Below are 20,737 nucleotides of genomic sequence, written 5' to 3'. Positions count from 1 at the left end.
AGCTTCTCTGTAATTTCGGCACTTCTGAACCCGTCAAGTGCATTTCCTTGATAAGCGCCAAATCCACTCCCCTGCGCTTTAGGAAAGAAAGAATTTTATAGCGCTTGCCACAGCCCCAATCTCTTGTACATTTCAGGTAATGAGAGAGTAATGCATCAGCTTCACCATCCTGATGATTTCAGGTTACCCCGACAGCCTCCATCCACCCTCCCCCTCTCAAGGAGCACACAGTTAGGTAGTCATTTTTAAAGGCTGGCCAAATATAAACAAAACAGTTCCCAATTCCCTGGCCCCAGGTCAGAGTAACAACAGTTCTCTGGCCACAACACAGAACTAAGCTTATCTGTAGAAACCAAACCCTCAATACCATCATGTCGTATGAGTTTTTTTTTTCCCGGGAGATGTGGCCGCCACACCGGCCTTCACAAAGGCTTCTCCGCCTCTAAGTCCCTGGTGACAGGATTTTAGACAAGCGTACCCTGTGAAGGAGCTTTACACCCCGGCAAAGTAGTTCTGAGTTCATAAGCCAGTACGTGATCTGGATAGTTGACATGGAACAGCAAGCAGACTATACTTTGGAATGAGTACCCGAAAGAGGAGGACATGTAGGGTGGAAGGGTATATAAAGGTCAGCAGCATCAGAGGTCATCAGCTATTCTGGGTGTCATCTGGCGTCCATCTGTAAGGTCCTCAGAATCCAAACTTTCGGAGGACAAGGAGGATTGTTGCCACTCTGGAAAGTGCTCCAAAGACATCCCCAAGGAGGATACTGCATTAAGTGCAGCTGCTCTTTCTTTCTCTGATTGTCCATTTGTCAGGTGTGCTCTGATGACGCCCTCTCGCCTGCCTAGGGAGCAGCGTTTTGATTTGGCTTGGGGCTCTGTCCCCCTTCAAAGCCACTCTTGTACATATCCAGCCAGTCCCACGCCAGTGAGGATCGTCAATAAATGTGCCACAGAAATCCACTATCAGCCTGAGGCATATAGGGAACAGTAGCATATGTTGTAGGCCAATATCTTGCAACTCCTTTTGAACCGAAAAGAAGGAGGCTCACTGCCGTTGGACCAGCATTGTGTAGTCTGGGAAGATGGCTACTGAGGCATTGTCAAGGCGGAATTGTCGGGTCTCCCGGGCCTTTTGCAATATTAGGTCTCGGTCATGCATTAGGTGAGCGACCACTAGTCGTGGGGACGCCCCTGATGGAGGCGGCTTCTCAGGCACTCTATGCACCCTTTCCAGTGCAAAGAAAGTTGAGAGTCCCTGGGGTGCAACCTCCTTGGATAGTCAAGCCTTCAGAAGGTCCTCCATGTCCATTTGCGTCACCCTCTCCAGCAATCCAACTATCTTGATGTTTTTCCTGCAGCTCCTGCCTTCCTCATCCTCTGATCGTTGGTCCAATAGCTCCACTCACTGAAGTAGTTCAGCAACGTGATCCTTTAGTCCCCAGATCTCAGGTTCCACCTCTATCAGGACAGTGGCATGAGCTTTTCTGCAAATTTATGGTGGCCATCTCAAAGTATCCCCAAATCAACAGAGACCTTGTCTATCTTGCATTTCAGTACTTCACATGAGGTATTCATTGTGTTCAGTATCAATTCCAGTTTTTCACGGATGTCAAGAGGTTGGCTAAGGTCTGGGTGCAGCTGCTCACTTGTGGTGTCTTGGCTAGCTCTTGCCAGCGTGTCCCCATTAGGTTTGGTTTGGTCCACGTGATGGTCAGCAATGGACTGCTGCCAAAGATCCACCCAATTAATTAACTCAGAAATGCAGTATTCCCAGAAATTCTCAGGCCTGTTGGCCCTCTACTGGGGATGCAGAAGGTTGTCTCTCAGCGTCCTGCCCCCTCCAGAGCTCTGTTATTTCCTGTTCCCACAAGGACTCCGCGGCAGCTCACAATTGTCGCAAAAGTAGGTGTACACCAGCAGTGGTTCACTGGGTCAATACCTTCTTATGCTGTGATCCACTAAGCAATCAAGGGGGATATGCCTCACCCCCACGCACTCCCATATTACAGGGTGTGGTGCCAAGCTTTTCCCAGTGCCCCTTCCAGTATCATCACACCTGGGGTTCTCTCTCCACTTTACTGGCCAGGTAAAGAAGTCAGGTAGCACTCAGGACCCCCCCCAATGCCCGGCCCATTTGTTGTTTTTGTCTGACATTATAGCTTTGAATGAGTACTGGCCTGGCAGCTTTAGCTATACGTAAGTAACTAGGATCCCATGGATTTATGAAGATAAAATTCCTAGGACAGGGTAATACACAATGAAACAATAACTTCCTAGGCAATAATTAAATGTAAAGCATTTCTATGTTTTGTGTGTTAAATTGGTGTAGCCACAAATTGGTTAAAAAATTGAAAAATAACATGTATTATTAATATTTCAAAATATCATAAGGTATTAAAATCACATTTGTGAAATACAAGCATAATATATATTCACTTTTTACAATGGTTCAGTTACAGTTACAATTATTATAAAAAATTGAGAAAAGACAATCATGTGGCCATATCATAGTCTTCGACGCGCGTTTCGGCGAAAAGTATGCCTTCGTCAGGAAAAGCCACAAATCTTTATATTCTATCGCCAAAAGTAAGGAAATATGTATGGATGTGGATTTTTGTGTGATTTGTCGTAATTTACATAGAAGCATTCAGTTTTGTTTCGTTATAAATCTGATCTTTACAGTATGCAGATGTCCCAGGTTTACGATCAAGAAGGAGTGCCGCATGGATGGCAAGCATGTATAAAACTAATGTTTTTCCTGAGTGACGATGTGTAGGCGGGTACGCTGCCTCAGTTCCGTGGATGACCGATGTAGAGGCAGGCTGGCAGGAAATGATATCAGATCAGATTTATAACGAAACAAAACTGAATGCTTCTATGTAAATTACGACAAATCACGGTGACCCACAACAGAAATCCACGTCCATACACCGTAAACGGACTTTTATAAAATATATAAGGTTTCATCGAATCTTCAAAAGAGTATAGACCATTCAGACTTTCCTTACTTTTGGCGATAGAATATAAAGATTTGTGGCTTTTCCTGACGAAGGCGTACTTTTCGCCGAAACGCGTGTCGAAGACTATGATATGGCCACATGATTGTCTTTTCTCAATTTTTTATAATAATTGTAACTGTAACTGAACCATTGTAAAACGTGAATATATATTATGCTTATATTTCACAAATGTGATTTTAATACCTTATGATATTTTGAATTATTAATAATACATTTTATTTTTTCAATTTTTTAACCAATTTGTGGTTACACTAATTTAACACACAAAACATAGAAATGCTTTACATTTAATTATTGCCTAGGAAGTTATTGTTTCACTGGCAGCTTTAGCTGTCTGCCATACTCTTGTAATAAAATAAAAATCATAGTAAAATACATTCATACATACAGATAGGAACTTTGGGTAAGCCTTAATGAGCCACTGGTCTGTTCCAGTGTCACATTTTTCTTCTGCCCACTGGATCATACAGCAAGGGAATGGGATAGTGGGTCAGATCACTTCAGCTATTGGTTCTCTTGACTGTGAGTGACAGTATTTTGTCCCTTCACAGGTGCACATCCCCCTCACAATGATTGTGCATCGGGACAGGTTCCATTGCCTTCTGCAGTTCCCATTTGATTACTAATTTTCTCCTCTTTTATTTATTTATTTTGCTTCACTCCACTGCACCCAACATCATCTTGCCTGCCTCTGCCTCCAGGCCCGCCTTAACCAAAACCCTCCATAGTGGCAGGCCTTTGTCATTTTTACCCAGCCTGCAGTGTTATATTTAGAGCCTTTTGCAGCTGCTGCAAAACCAAAACACCTTTTGTGGGCCTTTTCAACCCCCACCGCTACCAACATTGTGTAGTGTGTCACTGCTTCAAAGCAAACATTGCCTACCAGAATCAATAATGCATCCTTGGGCAGCTGCTGATGTTCATAGGATGAGTTGCAATGATCTGCAGTCTCCAAGAGGCTGCATAATAGAAACTGCTTCATAACTCATTGTTTATTTTGTCATATGTTAGGGAACTTTCTTCTACAGATTTCTGTACGAGCCATCACGGAGGAGCATTTTGTGTTCATGACAGTACATTGAGGTGGTACAGAATCTAAATGTAGTTAGTCAAGTGAGGTCACAAGAGTAGACTTCCAACCGGAGTTACATAATGGCACTGAATATATCACATAGGGCCATGTGTACTATTTACTGGTCACAATTTTTGTCCGGTATTTTTACAACCAGTAAAGATTTTTAAGAAACAATCTATGTACTAATTAGTTGGTTCTTATAAATCGAAATCGTAGTAGATCGGAATTCGACCTACCTCATGCATGTAATAAGGTAGGTCCCAAATTGTGACCCACTATAATTTGTTGCCATCACAGTGGTGGTGGCCAGCTGGGGTCAGAAGGTCACCACGTCTGTAATTGGTTGAAATAAAGCAATTGTTTCTTGCTACCAACTACCGGAGCATACAGCATTGGACACTGGGTAAGCCCACTGACCCATTTTTCCATAAAGCAGCTAATTTTCCTTAAAGAAAAACAGTCTGTGCTCACAAAAACACAATATTAAAGTTTTGAAAGCTTTTTTTAAGAGAAGGTTGTAGCTCTATAGACCAGAGAACACTCCTAAAAAATATGTATTTGATGCCTCGCAATGGGGAAGTGGTCCCTGTTTGCAAATGGGTTACAACTATTTTGCGGTAGTTTGAATTAATAATAATGTTTTGCAACTGGATTTCGGCCGCATAAATTAATACCTACAATAAGGAATCACTATTTGGAAGGGATGCCCTAAACACCCCCCTTTCAAAAATCGATTTTGTATGGTTTCCTAAACCCAATTTGCCCTATTACTGAATCACTAAATGGGTTTAGTACATTCAAAAAGCACATTTCTGTCACAGACACTACCATTTACTGAATTGCCTTGTTTGCAGCCAGTAAATGCATTCATACATTTGCCCCCTGGATGGTGCACGTAACTTGTCCAGTTTACTTCTTCTGTTTCAGTTCTATGTTTATATTGGTATTTTTAAAGTGTAATCTAGCTGGTTAGCAAGAGAGCACTCTAAAAGTGGGAAGCCCCAGTGAGGATACATGGAGAGAGTGGAAAAAGAGATGAGGTAGAGCAGAAAGGGTGAGTCAGTTTATCTGAAGTAGTGTTCCTTAAAGATGTGAGTTTTCAGTTTCTACATGAATTGTAGGAGAGTTCGTACTGTTTTCATGTCAGAGGGAATGTTGTTCCAGATCAGGCGGTTGTAGGCTGTTTGTTTTCTTGTTTTGTCCCTACTGTAGTGTTTAGTCTCTAAACTAGCACTATCAGTGCTCCTTGTCGAACACTGACGTCCAGATAATGTTAGCTTAATAATTAAGTAAACAGGGGTATTGTTGCCGAGGGCCTCATAAGCAGCCTCGGTCCGTGCAGGTAACAGCGGTGGGGCCAGGTAGGGGGGATTTCGAGGGACGATGTAGAGGGAAAATCAATTATTTATTTAATTTTCCCTCAGCATCGTCCCTCGAAATCCCCTCTTACCTGGCCCCACCATTGTTACCTGCACGGACCGCGGCTTCTCACAAGTGATGCAGCTGATCTTGAAGATGATCTGGGCTTGCAAAGGGACCCTGTGTAGAATGTTTAATTGATATGGTCAGATTTCATCAGACCCTACTGGTCCGAACTGCTATCTAAAGGTTGCTTTTGAAAGAAGTGAGGGTGGTCTCTGGGATGCTGGTGAGCAGGGTGTTGCCTCCATCTAGGTGGAACAGGACTAGGGCTTGAATTGTCATTCTGAAGTCTTCACCTGGGACAAAAGGTTTTAATTTTTTCAGGAGCAAGAGTTGGAACCATTCTGTTTTTGCCTTTTTGGTAATGTGTTCTTTGAGTGAGAGGTTTGAGTTGAGGGTGAATTCTAGGGATTTGGCTTATTCTGTCAAATGAGGTATGGAGCCTGTTAGGTTTAAGTTAGGGAGCCATAACTGAATTAGATAGTGCTGGCAAACAGGAAGAATTTGCTCTTCGTGTAGTTTAGCATTAGGTAGTTTGTTGGCATTTGTTCTGACGTCTAGGTTTGGATGCGTTAGAGGCCGGCTTTGAAACTCTTTATGTTGTTGATTGAGGAGATTTTGAGATAGAGTTGGGCGGCATCAGCACACTGGTATTGCTGTCTGTATGGATAGCCCTTACATGCTCCATTTAAACGTTGAGTTGGGCAGGTGAGAGGATGGAGCTCTAGGGAATTCCACAAGTGACATGGAGAGCCGGGGAGCTGGCAGTCCCTATGTGAATGAGTTGCTGTCGCTCGGTGAGGTACAATGTGAACCATTATAGGATTGACCCAGTGAAGCCCATGTGAGTTTTCAAGGTGTGGATCAATACTGGATTGTCGATGGTCTAGACAGGATAAACAGAAAATACGATGACCGTCAAATAACACGTTGCTTTTGCAACGCAGGCGGCACAACAAATGTGTCTGAAGCAACCATTCCATTTACAATGCAATTCGTTACAACGGCATGCGTTAGGTAAAGAGGCGTTGGACTTTTAAATCCAATGTTTTCCCTACTGTTGCCGGGACTGGAATGGGAATAGTAAATTATACTATTTCAAAGTCCAGAACCCCCTAAGGCAAGCCGTTGTAACGACTTGCATTGTGAATGGAATGGGTGGGACAGCTGCAGAGAAGCTGAGCAGGACCAGGAGGCAAGGGTCGTTTTTGTCATTAATTAAAAGGGCATTGTTGACTATATAGCTGTTTCAATACTGCAACATAGTCTGAACACTGATTTATGAAAGCTGTGACAAACAATACAACTCATAAGAGTACCGATTTACATATGCCACAGAATTGTAACTGGCAATCTTGGCACCTGTTAAATATGCTTGCAAGTTAAAACTCTCCTTGTCCGTGAAAAAGACAATATTTATCGTCAATTATATTGAGCAAATGTGTTGCAGAAAAAGACTCAAACAATATATGCCATTTATTATGCAAAAGTTGGTCGCACACTGCTCGTCACACCAGCAAGTTGCCCCAAAGGACTGTGGTAAATGTAGTGGCGACGGCGGGTACGCCTATGCCACGATGTGTAAAAAGAACAGTATGTGTTGCGTTAGCCATCCCTGGACACGTGTTTCGAGGTAGTTGCCTCTCGTCAGCAGGGAGCAGGTCAGTGTAAAGGGGTGCCGTGTGGACTGCCAAAATGTAATTAAAACAGGTCAAGTACCTCTCATGGCGCGCAGGTGCAGATCCAAGGCTCGTCAGCCCGTTGGCTCAAGGGAGCCGTAATAAATTATGCAAAAGTTGGTCGCACACTGCTCGTCACACCAGCAAGTTGCCCCAAAGGACTGTGGTAAATGTAGTGGCGACGGCGGGTACGCCTATGCCACGATGTGTAAAAAGAACAGTATGTGTTGCGTTAGCCATCCCTGGACACGTGTTTCGAGGTAGTTGCCTCTCGTCAGCAGGGAGCAGGTCAGTGTAAAGGGGTGCCGTGTGGACTGCCAAAATGTAATTAAAACAGGTCAAGTACCTCTCATGGCGCGCAGGTGCAGATCCAAGGCTCGTCAGCCCGTTGGCTCAAGGGAGCCGTAATAAATTATGCAAAAGTTGGTCGCACACTGCTCGTCACACCAGCAAGTTGCCCCAAAGGACTGTGGTAAATGTAGTGGCGACGGCGGGTACGCCTATGCCACGATGTGTAAAAAGAACAGTATGTGTTGCGTTAGCCATCCCTGGACACGTGTTTCGAGGTAGTTGCCTCTCGTCAGCAGGGAGCAGGTCAGTGTAAAGGGGTGCCGTGTGGACTGCCAAAATGTAATTAAAACAGGTCAAGTACCTCTCATGGCGCGCAGGTGCAGATCCAAGGCTCGTCAGCCGGTTGGCTCAAGGGAGCCGTAATAAATTATGCAAAAGTTGGTCGCACACTGCTCGTCACACCAGCAAGTTGCCCCAAAGGACTGTGGTAAATGTAGTGGCGACGGCGGGTACGCCTATGCCACGATGTGTAAAAAGAACAGTATGTGTTGCGTTAGCCATCCCTGGACACGTGTTTCGAGGTAGTTGCCTCTCGTCAGCAGGGAGCAGGTCAGTGTAAAGGGGTGCCGTGTGGACTGCCAAAATGTAATTAAAACAGGTCAAGTACCTCTCATGGCGCGCAGGTGCAGATCCAAGGCTCGTCAGCCCGTTGGCTCAAGGGAGCCGTAATAAATTATGCAAAAGTTGGTCGCACACTGCTCGTCACACCAGCAAGTTGCCCCAAAGGACTGTGGTAAATGTAGTGGCGACGGCGGGTACGCCTATGCCACGATGTGTAAAAAGAACAGTATGTGTTGCGTTAGCCATCCCTGGACACGTGTTTCGGGGCAACTTGCTGGTGTGACGAGCAGTGTGCGACCAACCTTTGCACAATATATGCCATTTGTTGAGAAAAATAATCCAGCAGGTATACGCAAGATGAGTTTTCAGTTAATTGCGTCATTTTATTGTTTAATTTTTTTTTTAATGCTGTGCCAAACTGACTAACGCATTTTCTGCAGGGCCTGTGTTTAATCCTTTAGTTACAAATTAAAATCCTGGAGTATCAGCATTTGATCCTTCAGATATCAATGAATGGGCACCACCAAGTTGAGTTATAATAGCGCCAAGAAACAACTTTGACAGTGAATGAGTGTTTTCCAGATAAAAGGATTTCATTGTTGATGAGAAAATGTATATGCCTGGATGGGTGAATGCAAGAATGAGTCAATGTGCCTATCAATGTATGGATAAATTAGGTGGCTGGATGAATGGGGCCTGAATGGATCAGCCACACACATGGATGTATGGATGCTTAAGTGGATCAAATACATCTATAAAGTAGCTAATGAATGCGCTTCCATCAAGAAATAGCCAGACCTATTGGCTTTGCCAATTTTTATTACAATTATTCTGTTACAATATAGAGGTTCATGTGTTTTTTACAGTAAGCTGCTGTAGGATTTCAGTGGGAATACTGGAACAACCACACTTGCTGCTATAATGTTCTTTTGGTTTTCCATGTTTTACTTGTATATTTATGACTATTTAGTTGTACTGTACATGTTTATAATATAAAGGATTAGAGGCGACATAAAGTGTTTGCCTGACAGAATGACTAGATTTTCTTTTTCACATACCTAATATGTAAATGTGATTACTGACAGAGAGCAGAATAAATGAACAATGCTTGAGAGGTGGGTAGCTACGAATGGTAGTCTGTGAGTGAAATGTCTGAGTGTCTGGAGAAGTGTGGGTCTTTGCATAAAGTTAGTTAGTTGAAAAACCGCAATGAGCTTGAGTACAGTTGTCAATGACCCAACTTGAGGTCCCCATGGGACACAGCCAGATTGTAAAGGACCACTTTGCAGAGCCAGATGAATGGTTAATGTGGCCCAGTGCATGTGACCTTCAAGGTATGAGAAAGGGTCCACTTGAGTTGTAAGGGCGCTCAGGACAGATGGCTGGCACGTGACTGTCCAGGCAAATCTCATATGGTTGCATGTTGGCCAAAATGTTACCTTGGTGGCCTTTAGTGAGCCTTTGGTCATGAAGGAAAAATTAAGAAAAGCTGCAACATGAAACTAACTTTGATGCATAGTGGGTAAATAGTTTAGGAAGCCAGTAAACAGAGTGATCTGTGAAAGACTATTGTATGTATGGGGTATCTATAGGACATACAGAAATCCAGAAAATAGCCTCTAAAAATATGGTGAATACAGGCATACACCAGGAATGCTGACGGATGCCTGCTTATGTTAGTGCAAACACACCAGGTGGTGCCACGGCGGTGGGATAGTTAGTGTGCTTAATATGATAATTATTAGGATGCTTGTTTCCAGTCCAGGGAGGACCTGGCTTGGCAGTTCGGGCTGGACTGTTCCCATGAGGCATAGGGTCAAGACTGATTTGCATATAACTGGGTTCAAACTGGAATGGCATGGTGAGCAAAACAACGATGGATTTAGGCCCAGATCTCTGTACTGGGGTGAATGTATGACATTGTTCGCCATTCTGTCCATCAATTGTTGTTTTTGCATTTGTCACCCCGAGTGGGACGGGTATGCTCAGACGTGAGTCCCGTGCTCTCCATGCCACTGGAGTCAAGCTATCCTGGCTGAAGAGGGGTGAAACCCCGAAACCGGTCCTAGGATGCTTGTTTCCAGTCCAGGGAGGACCTGGCCTGGCAGTTTGGGCTGGACTGTTCCAATTGGGCGCAGGTTCAAGATTGATTTGCATATGGCTGGGTCCAAACTGGAATGGCATGGTGAGGAAAAAAACGATAGATTTAGGCCCAGATCTCTGTACTGGGGTGAATGTTTGACATTGTTCTGCATTCTGTCCATCAATTGTTCTTTTTGTAATATAATAATGGGGCATTGTTGGCTCTCTGAATGTCAGGGCGATCCAAAGATTGCATGTACTAAGTCAGATATGACTGACAGGGCCTGTATCAGACAGGAGTGGAGTCAAAGCCGTGAGCTTGATGTGCAAATGTTTTAGAACAATCCGGTTAGTAAAAAACAAAGTGTGGCAGGAAAAGAGAAGACGTTACAAAAGCCGAACAGAGACTTGATTGCCCAAAGAATGGGGACTCAAGAGTCATGTCTCTTAGGACTAGATTCTTACAGACCCAAGGGCTGGTTTGGCCAACATTAGGTTGAAGCGAAGTACCGGTGGGAAGTGTTCTGCAGGTGGTTTGGGCTGCTGGACTGTATCTATGCAACGCCAATCAGAGTTACAGAAGAAGAGCCAAGTAGTGTCCAGATCCAATGAACTGCAATGTAGTAAGCGGCACAGCATGGCATTCACAACCACATGGCACCATCCCTTGGTGAGACGGGGGTAAATGGACCTTCGCTTCATGCTGTAAGGGAGTGGAGTGTAACAAGCAGTGAGTTCCAAATGAGGCAATGAGATCATAGGAATTCAGACCTCTTCATGAACCGACAGACTAGGACTAGGTATGATTGAATATTCTATGTAAGTATGTTTTTGCTGCCATCCAGACTGCTTTGGTCCTTTCCCCACATTTAATGTTTCCTTGACACTCATGAGAGAGCCTATGCTTCCATGTATATGAGAATCTGCTCTATAATAAAGATCATAGTATGGCACATGGCTTGTCAGGTAATGTGGGGTTTGCGAAGGCAGAGAACCATTTCGAGGCACCAGGGCTTGTAAGAGTGTAGTATGTAGACACAGAGTAGGACAGCCTAGAGAAACCCTGACATGCATACTGGCAATATCTCGCTGTACATGGACTCAGGCATGGCTTTCTGCAGTTGTTAGGAGGCACGTCACAGCAACAGAGGCTTAGACAAGACACTAATCAGAGATGGGTGAGTACCTACGTCTGGGGACAGGATAATGCACTACCCTTTCAGTGGGTTCCTAACTGACTGCATCAGTGAGCACTGGGGTTCTAGCAGCCAGATTTAACTGAGTAGCACTCTAGAGAGGTGATGGGCATCTCAGTGCATAGGCCCTTAATGCTTTACCTGCCTCATCTTTTCCTTTTCCCACCTCAAAAGTGAGTATTTCTCTCTTGCTTCCTTTTTCAGAGCATCGGTCCCTACTGTGTTAGTAAGACTGTCCTTTTTGGCCTGACCAAAGTGCTAGCACCAACCTTGGCGCCCATGAACATCAGAGTAAACTGCTTGGCACCAGGGCTCTCGTGGACTAACTTCGGCAACATGGTGAGTATCTGGGCACAGAAGCAGTGGATGGTAATTGGAATAGTTCGAGTGGGACATTGTGCTGGCACCAAGCTTGGCTCCCATGAAAATCAGAGTGAATTCTCTGGCACCATGCTCACCCGAGCCAAGATTGGCAGGGTGATGATTGTCGTAGTGGAGAGTGGGAAGTAGAGAATCAGCTATGGTGCAGCATTGTTGGGGGAAAGAGAACATGGTTTATGATTGACTAAAGAGTGATAGATAACCAGATGCTGAAGATCCTAGGAAAGCTAATAAACACGTGTTTGCAGAGCTGTCTAAACTAAAGGCTTGCTACTGCAAGTGGGGCTTGGGCTGATTATGGGATTTCCGTCATTTTATAGTGGCTTAAGATGCTTGGAGTCCTGCAAATGAGAACAGCCCTAAAAGACATGCATATCTCTTGTTGGTTGGTGAGCTCTGCCCTTTAAGTTTAGAGAAAAGTATCTTGTGGATCTGCCGTGCAGAGCGTAGAACCGAAGGTGCAGAGAGACACTTATCGAGGACTATTGGAACAGGTATGGGTTTGTTGCAGCTGTGATTGCTCGCTAGTGAAGTTGGGGGCCTGGTCAGATAGATAAACGTGTGTTTCCTTAATGGAAGGGTATGTAGATACAACGGTGGTGGTTCGGAGTATATTCACTGATTTTCAAATAGCTTACTATCAGTTAAGCTACACAAGTCAGGTGGTATGAGAAAATAATAACTGTCACAATAAAAGACAAAAAATAACGAGACATGCAACATTTTCTTCCAAAGATTATATAATCCTTTAGTAGCATAAATGCAGTTATAATGTATTTGTTTAATAAAATTTGTTAGAAATGGGGTCTCTATTTGGCAGAGGTAGGTACCTTTGTCCAAATAGGGACCCTTGCTTCTAGTCAGGGTAAGGGGGATACACACTTTAGATAACCCCTGCTCACCCCCATGGTAGCTTGGCACTAGCAGACAGGCTTATTCCAAAGGCAATGTGTAAAGTATTTGTATCAACACCCACAGTAACACAGTGAAAACATCACAAATGGGCACCACACCAGTTTAGAAAAATAAAGTATCTTCATCTAAACTAAACAAGACCAAAAGGACCAAAATCCAACAAACAGATACTCAGTAAAATGTCTTTAAAGAGGATGTTGCAAAAATAAGCTTGTAAAAATCAAATAGCAACCACTGGGGCTATCACGAAGTCAGGACAGCACAAAATTCAAAGTACGACGCTGCCGCGAGAATCGTGGCATCGGGCGCAGAGTCACACATACCCCTAAACATCAGTACCTTGGAAAATGAAGTCGTGACGATGCACGGCATCGAAGATGGCCGATGTTGGCTCAGGTGATGATGTGATGTCGGCAAGTTTCTCGAGTTACTCTCGCCGGTTATCGGCGCAGTGATAACAAGATGCCAGTGCTGGCGAAGTCGGAGTCGATATGAGCACTGGCATCAGTCACGGCTGATCACTGCTGGTGGCGGTGGGCATCGTAGGGAGTCGGAGCTGCAAAGCAGGCCAGGCGCTGCATGTTTCACTTCACAAGCAGGCCGGGCGTCGGTGCACGCTGCGGCGTCACAGATGCGGCGTCGCCGGCGTCGGAAACAGATTTTCTTGCTTCTCTTGGGTTTCTTCCAGCTCCCAACAGCAGAAACAACCTCCAGGGGCCCATTTCAGTTACAGGCACCTCCTGGCAGGTCAGAACTCCAAGCAAGGAAGTTCAGAAGAACTGGGGGTGAAGTCCTTTTGTTCCTGGGACTTCAAAACAGGAGGCCAGCTCTTCTTCAGGCCCTTGGAGACTTTCCTTAAGCAGGGGACACAGCACACAGCAAAGTCCTTCTTCAAGCAGGGGACACAGCACACAGCAAAGTCCTTCTCCTTTCTTTGGCAGAAACAGCAACTGCAGGCCAAACCCAGACACACAGCAAGGGCAGTACTTCTCAGTTTCTTCAGCTCTTCTCCTCAGCAACGTTTCCTCTTGATTCCAGCAATAGTCTAAAGTTCAGGGGTTTTAGCTCTAATACTTAAACCCCAAAATGTTTTTGGTCCTTTTGTGCAAGGGGCTCTGAGCCCGATCCAAACCAGTTCTGGGGGCACTCTGCCAGTGCACAACAAAAACCTTTGTCAGTGTGGGCCTTGGTTTCAGACGCACCACAGGGGGGCGGAGCCAACATTGTGGAAGGCAGGCACAGTCCTATTCAAATACAGGTGCTACTCCTCCCACCACTCCAAATGCAGATCAGGCCTATTCAGCCTAGGGCTGACTCATCCAGACTCCTGGAGCCACTGCAACTCCCTAGCCCCTGTCACTCCAAAGCCAGACAAACAATCCACAAACAGGCAGAGGCACACAGAAAGGTTGAACAAGAAAATAGTCACTTTTTTACAAAGCATTCCCCATTCTGTCCTATGGGCAAGTTAGCCTTTCAATAGTGAAAAATGAAATTGGCAGTATTTCACTATAAGGACATGTTACACACACCAGTACATGTTCTACCTTTCAAATACACTGCACCCTACCCAGGGGGGTAGCTTGGGCCAACTATAGGGGTGTATTATGTACAAGGAAAGGGAAGGGTAGGGCCTGGCAAGTGGGTGCACTTTCCAGGTCAAAATGGCAGTTAACAAACTGGGCACAGGTAGTACAGTGGCAGGTCTGAGACCTCTTTTAGGGCTACTCCTGTGGGTGGCCCAATCAGTGCTGCAGCCCACTAGTAGCATTTGATTTACCAGCCCTGGTACACTCAGTGCACTTTACTGGGGACCTACTGGTAAAACAAATATGCCAATCAGGGAGAACCAATCACAATATCAATTTACACAGGGAGCACTTGCACTTTGACACTGATCAGCAGTGGCAAAGTGCCCAAAGCATCTCAGCCAGCAAAAAAGAAATCCAGCATAGCATCAAAAACACAGGCGGCAGAGGCAAAAAGTCAGGGAAAACCACGCCAAGGATGCCAGGTCTAACACAATTATTTTGTAAAAGAATGTGCTCAGTGCTTCAGCGATCACACAGTGACAAGAGAACAAATAAGATGTTCCCGTACTGGTATATACAAGGCAGAAAAATACCTTTAAAATGCTGACACCAGCATGCAGCATCCACTATTTGAAACCCATAAGACTGTACTAGACAACGCTTGACTGGTTTACATGGTGGTTCTGTCAACAGCATATCAACCCTTCCTTATTTATGGGTCATCATCAACAAAAAGGCTTTAAGCAAACAATCAATCTATAAAGAATAGAAGATAAAACCTCTAATTAGATGCATAAAGAGGCTGCATTTCAAAACCCAGAAAACAGGAGTGTGTGAAAATGATTTACAGACAGGATGGTGACAAGAGTCCACACCTAAAAACCAGGGTATGAGTGACCTTGAAAGCAGTAAAGGAGGGGAGGGGGATGGGTTTGAGGAGAAAAGCAAAAAAAATCATGGTGGATGAGGTTGGAGCAAGGTCTATGTAGGGAAGATCTACATAAAAATGTCATTATAAAGTTAAATGTGGAGGAACATGCTTTGATTAGAGGGGGGATGGGCTGATGGCTTAGAGGCTACAAGTTTGTACATAGAGTTGAGGGGTATCCGTCCCGACGTGATGTGTCTACAGGAAATACGCATTCCCTGGGAGAAGCGTGGGGTGATGGCTGAATTAGGGTACATGGTATAAGTGTGTACACAACATAGCTCTACAACACACGGGATGGCTATATTAGCTAAAACCTATGTACGCTTGTAGGGAAGGGCTGTTGAGGACAAATATGGGTGCTGAGCTATTGTATGAGTGTGCGGGCGGGGATTGTAAATTGCTTATATGCTCGGTGTATGGGTCAAATACATATGAGGTGCAAATTTTAGATCTCTTTAATATAGAGCTGGCTTCCTGGTCAACTCCCTTGATATTGTGCGGGGATTTCAATATACACTTAGATGGCCCAGAGCTACAATCTTGCAACGGACTGTATATTGGGAGGAAGCCCAACGTTTTCAGGGGACTGCAGCAGCTTGTATCTGAGCATGGTTTAATAGATCTGTGGTTTATAAATCGAGCCCTCGATGTTTGATTCACTTACTTTTCTTGTCTGCACAATATATGAGTTAGGCTGGAATATTTTTTTGTCTCTTGGGGTTTGGCTGCAATGGCTAAAATTCAATTATTTCCCAGATCATAGCCCAGTAGTCATGGATATTTCACTTGAAGGTCTTCCCTGGCCACAGAGAGGGTTTTCTTTTGATAGGAAGTTATGAGCAGATGACATATGTGTTACACATATAAAAAGCTGGATTTCTCAGTATTTAAAAATTAATAGGAATACTGCTTCTCCATCCGTACTTTGGGATACCTTGAAGGCAGGGCTTAGGAGAGAAATCTTGAGCTTTGGTATCCATGAGCAAAGACAGCATAATGTCTTGGTTCAGGGTCTGTATGATGATCTCAGAAGGGCCGAATGCAGCTTGATAAAAAGTATGATTGATAAGGTGTCAAGTTTTTTGGCACAGGCTGAAGTTGCTCGCTGCTGTACCAGGATTAATTTATTGTGGTCTAAAGATATTGTTTGTGGATATCAAACATTTAAGAGAGAATGTTATGAATTTGGGGAGACGTTTGGAATAAGGCGACTGGGCACGGTATAGCTCTTATTGAAGACTCGCCCGAGAATCTAGTTTTCAAACCTCTTGAAATCTTAGTGGTATTTAGATCTTTTTATCAGGATTTGTATTTAGTGGATGTAAGAACAGGGGAAACCCCGTTTGGTTCCTTATGGCAAGATCTGTTTGGTCAAACTCTGAGCTGCAATAATGCTGCACACTTAGATTTGCCGAAAATCCTGGAAGAGGTTGAGAATGCTAGTAATTCATTGGCAATAGGTAAAGATTCGGGTCCTGACAAATTACCTCTGGAATTTTATAAAACCTTTTTTCAGGAATTAAAAACAGATATGCTGCTGGCCTAACAGGCAGCTCTGCGTGAGCAGGCACCATTATCATGGGATGCTGCAAAAATGCTTTTTTTTTTAAAAGGGATAAATCGCCAACTCTCTCCGGATCGTATAGACCTATCTCTCTTTTAAACAGCGATGACAAAATGTATGCAAAAAAATCCTGGCATCGTGCCTCTCCAGGGTTTTGACTCCCTTGGTTTCAATTCGCCAGCATGGCTTTATCCTGGGAAGAGGCACGATTAATCAAATTAATCGGATGGTGACCTTATTTGATATGGGTAGAGTTCAACAGACTCAACTCGGGCTGATAGTTTTTGACGCTGAAAAGGCGTTTGACCGTGTCTTCTGGGAGTTGTTATGTATGGTGATGCATCATATAGGCTTTCGGTAGGGTTTTATCAATACAGCTAAAACGATGTACAGGTCTCCTATTGCTCGAATCTGTGTGATGGGTTTAGAGTCTGAATCTGTTATTATTACCCGAAGGACAAGACAGGGATTCCCGTGCTCTCCTCTATTGTTTGCACTATACATCAATCCTTTTCTGGTTAAGTTAGAGCAAAACACGATCATCCAATCTGTACAAATCCAGCGGGATGCTTATAAAGTGCTGGCTTACGCCGATGATGTGGCCATCGTTACTACAAAACCAGCTATAGCAATTCCTGAAATAGAACGATTGGCTGCTTCATTTGGTCAAATGTCAGGGTATAACTAAAATATCGCTAAAACACAGATCATCTGTACAACCCAGGCTATCTTTGATGACCCGAGAGTTATGCAGGAGGCAGTTTATCTAGGTATTAAAATCAGAGCCTGATTGGATGATCTAGTAGCTGCCAACTGGGACCCTATGTTAGCCGGAATTGAAAAAGAATTGGGTAGGTTAGAGGGCTTACATCTCTCATTGGTAGGTCCCTGTAATGTTCTGAAAATTAATTTATTACCCAAAGTGTTGTATTTTTGTAGGTCGGTTCCTTTAGAGCTTAGCGGAGCCCAGCTACAAAATCTGCAAGCAATTTGTGGTAGATTTATCTGGGGTCAGAAACAACCCCGTAGAGCAATGAAGTATATGACATTACCCAGATCCGGGGAGATTGGGCAGTCCCTAATTTCTATGCTTGTCTCCTGCAGAATATGAGGATTTTATTAACAGGAGAAGCTAGTAGCAATGTAGCAGACGCCCCTTCTATCTATCAAATGATGCTAGGTGCAATCAATCCGAGTTATTATAAAAAAGACCCAGTGTAAGGTTCTTTGGCCAGCTTTTAAATTTGGAAACAGGTCCATAGAAGTCTGAAAATTGGGAGAATAGATTATTACACACCTATTTATGTAACACAGCTACTACCTCCTATCTTTTGGGACACAATTATGGGCAGGTGGAAATTAAAGGGGATCTCAATTATCGGGGACTTTTATGAGAAGGATAACTTGTATACATTTGCTGCACTTAGGAAAAAATATGGATCGCCAAACACAGAGTTGTTTAAGTATCTACAGACATGGGACTGTCTTTGGAAAAAAAATTGCAATCGGGGGACATTGGTAAAAAGGGTCTTATTGAAGCAATTAAATGTAGGGAGAAAATTGGTAGTTTTTATATGGGTCTTCTGGAAATTCAGGAGGATGACATTGAAGATCAGGATAAGAAATGGAACAATATATTGGGGCAGGGAGACGGGATTTTACAGAAGTCTATTGAGATCGCTGAGAATATCATGATCTCCTCAAGTCTTAGGGCCCAGCATGATAAAACTATCTTCAATCTTCATCATACACCCGCAAAAATGTTGAAATGGGGGGGCGCAAATGATGGCAAATGTTTTCGGTGCCGGGCAGATTCAGCTGATACTCTCCACGTGTTTTTTGCATGTACTAAGCTGAATCTGTTTTTTTCAGGGATAGAGTTTTTTTAAACTTTAGTGACGGGGATAGAAATAATGCTTACTCCCACGGTTATGTTAGTAGGTGTCACAGGCGGCACAAGGGTTATATATCGCTTCATTGCAGCTGCAGAAAGAATCACCTTCCTTTTGAAATGTGGAAAGCCAGATATTTAGCTTTTTTCAGTTTAGAGCACAGTTTATAGTCCCTTTAAGGACCTCTTAGAAGAAACCTTGGTCTAAAGGTCTGGGGAGCTAAACTCGATTATATGAATGCTGAATGTAATGACCCTTAATCTTTTATCAGTTTTATCACCCCTTGGTCGGCGTTTTGCAGGCTGATGATAGAATTGATTGTATCTTTTTGTATGTATTTATTCACTGATCACTGTTAGCTCTCAAAATGTAATATTGAAATATTAATATTAAATATGTAACTTATGTGAAAAAAAAATTTTGATCTCTGATGTATGGCATATTTTGATTGTGATGTTAACTACTGCTCCAAGCTGACATCCTTGCAAATATATATATTTTTTTAAATGAAAGCAGTAAAGGAGCTATTTGGGTAAGTGTTTCCAACATATCAAGATATGAAGTCCTATGCAAACGAAGGACATGCAGTGATATGTATATTCACTGCAGAGACAAGATTCATATTTATTTCTAAAAAAATGTCTAGGACAGTAGTGGGATAATACACAGACGTTGAAAAATATATTAGGTTTCGCCCATGTGATTAATAATAAGGTGTTTTATCGGTGTCGCCTACGCAGCGCGCATGCGCTGCATAGGAAAGAGACCTTTAGCAATCGGCACAGCTTTCCCGGCAAAAACGTGCACGCGTTGCATTGCTTCCAATGGTAACACGTGCACGTCTGACGATTCCCTTGAGGGAGCGAGCAGCTGGCACCATATGTTATCAATTATCGCGCCTTGCTGCTCGCTCCCGCAAGGGAATTGCACAGGGCCCCTACTCTCTCCCTGCTGTCGCGCGATGCGCGCAAGCGTGCTTGTGCTTGTTTTTTTGAGTAGCTGACATCAAACAGTTTGAATTTCAATAAAAATTGATAAACATTGAGAATACACAGCTAGCTCATTAAAATAGTCTAGTCAGGTACATCCCGTAACGGGAGGCTGCAGCGATATAGGTACTTGTAAACAAAAATAAAAGGAAAATCTGAGGTTTGCAGATAACTTGAAAAATCTATTTATAATGGTCCTAGTCTAGGCTGCCACGTATGTCGGCTAGGTATAAAACCTGCTGATATGCTTGGGGTGGGCGGGGAGGGGGATGTGTTATAGTGCACACTTCACCTAGAGCACCAAAAAATATCGGGTAGCTCTGCTCCTGATGTAGCAGTTGTGTGTACGAATTAGCGAACAAACCTACTACTTCTGTTGGACAGTAATGTGGCGAATTTGAAACTGAGGTGCGGGCGCGTGCGAAAAAAAGGCAGCAACCGGCAGAAACTGAAATTGCCTTTATACAGCGCTGACCAGGCCAGGCTTTATATAGTTAGGGAACCTACAGCTCATCAGTAAAAAAAAAAATTAAGAAGCCACTTTCTGCTTTATATTAAGAAAATAAACAGTAGATGAACATTTCCGGGTGCGCAGTTTTTAGGGGTAGGGCTATTTCATCTGAAATTAAAGGGAAGACTCAGTGGCGACATTCTTCGCTAATTGGGTTTTATGAATGATTACTGCAGTGGGTCTAATTAGACCTCAAATGTGCGCAGAACACCTCTATAGTGGGCGCAGACAAAGGAGAGTTGTGCTCAGAAGAATGGGGTGCCGATTTCGCCTCATTTCAGTGGGGTTGACCCCCGTGACCTCTGTCAGCCTAGCGCTATTCTCGAACGGGGGGAGGGGGCCTCTCCGTGCTTTCCTTCTAGGATGGGCTGCAATTAACCATTTCCCCCCGCAAATAACTCCAACAGTCCCAGGAGATGGAGCCAGGCAGAAACTTTTTCAAACCAATTAGGCCCTCCAGAGGCCTTTTAAACGTGGAAGCAAATTAGTGGCAGAGCAAGGTGTCCGTCACTTTCAATTTGCGCGAGTAGGGGGCACGCACCCTTCCACCCGCGGCCTACTTTTCCCACCTCTGTGACTCCTGCTTAATTGAGGAACAAAGGGAACTTGCCACCATGAGCAAAAGCGAAGC

The 20,737-nt window shown here is 44.0% G+C and overlaps 1 pseudogene; it reads left to right on the top strand.

Annotated features, from left to right (window-relative positions):
- LOC146870947 (dehydrogenase/reductase SDR family member 4-like) overlaps positions 1-20,737 on the top strand; it is a 253,161-nt pseudogene that overhangs the window by 177,260 nt on the left and 55,164 nt on the right.

The sequence above is a fragment of the Triturus cristatus genome, chromosome 1_1 (assembly GCF_964204655.1).
Source record: "Triturus cristatus chromosome 1_1, aTriCri1.1, whole genome shotgun sequence".
NCBI classification, from domain to species: Eukaryota; Metazoa; Chordata; class Amphibia; order Caudata; family Salamandridae; genus Triturus; species Triturus cristatus.
Note: the sequence above shows the minus strand (reverse complement) of the source record. Positions and strands in the feature narration are given on the sequence as shown.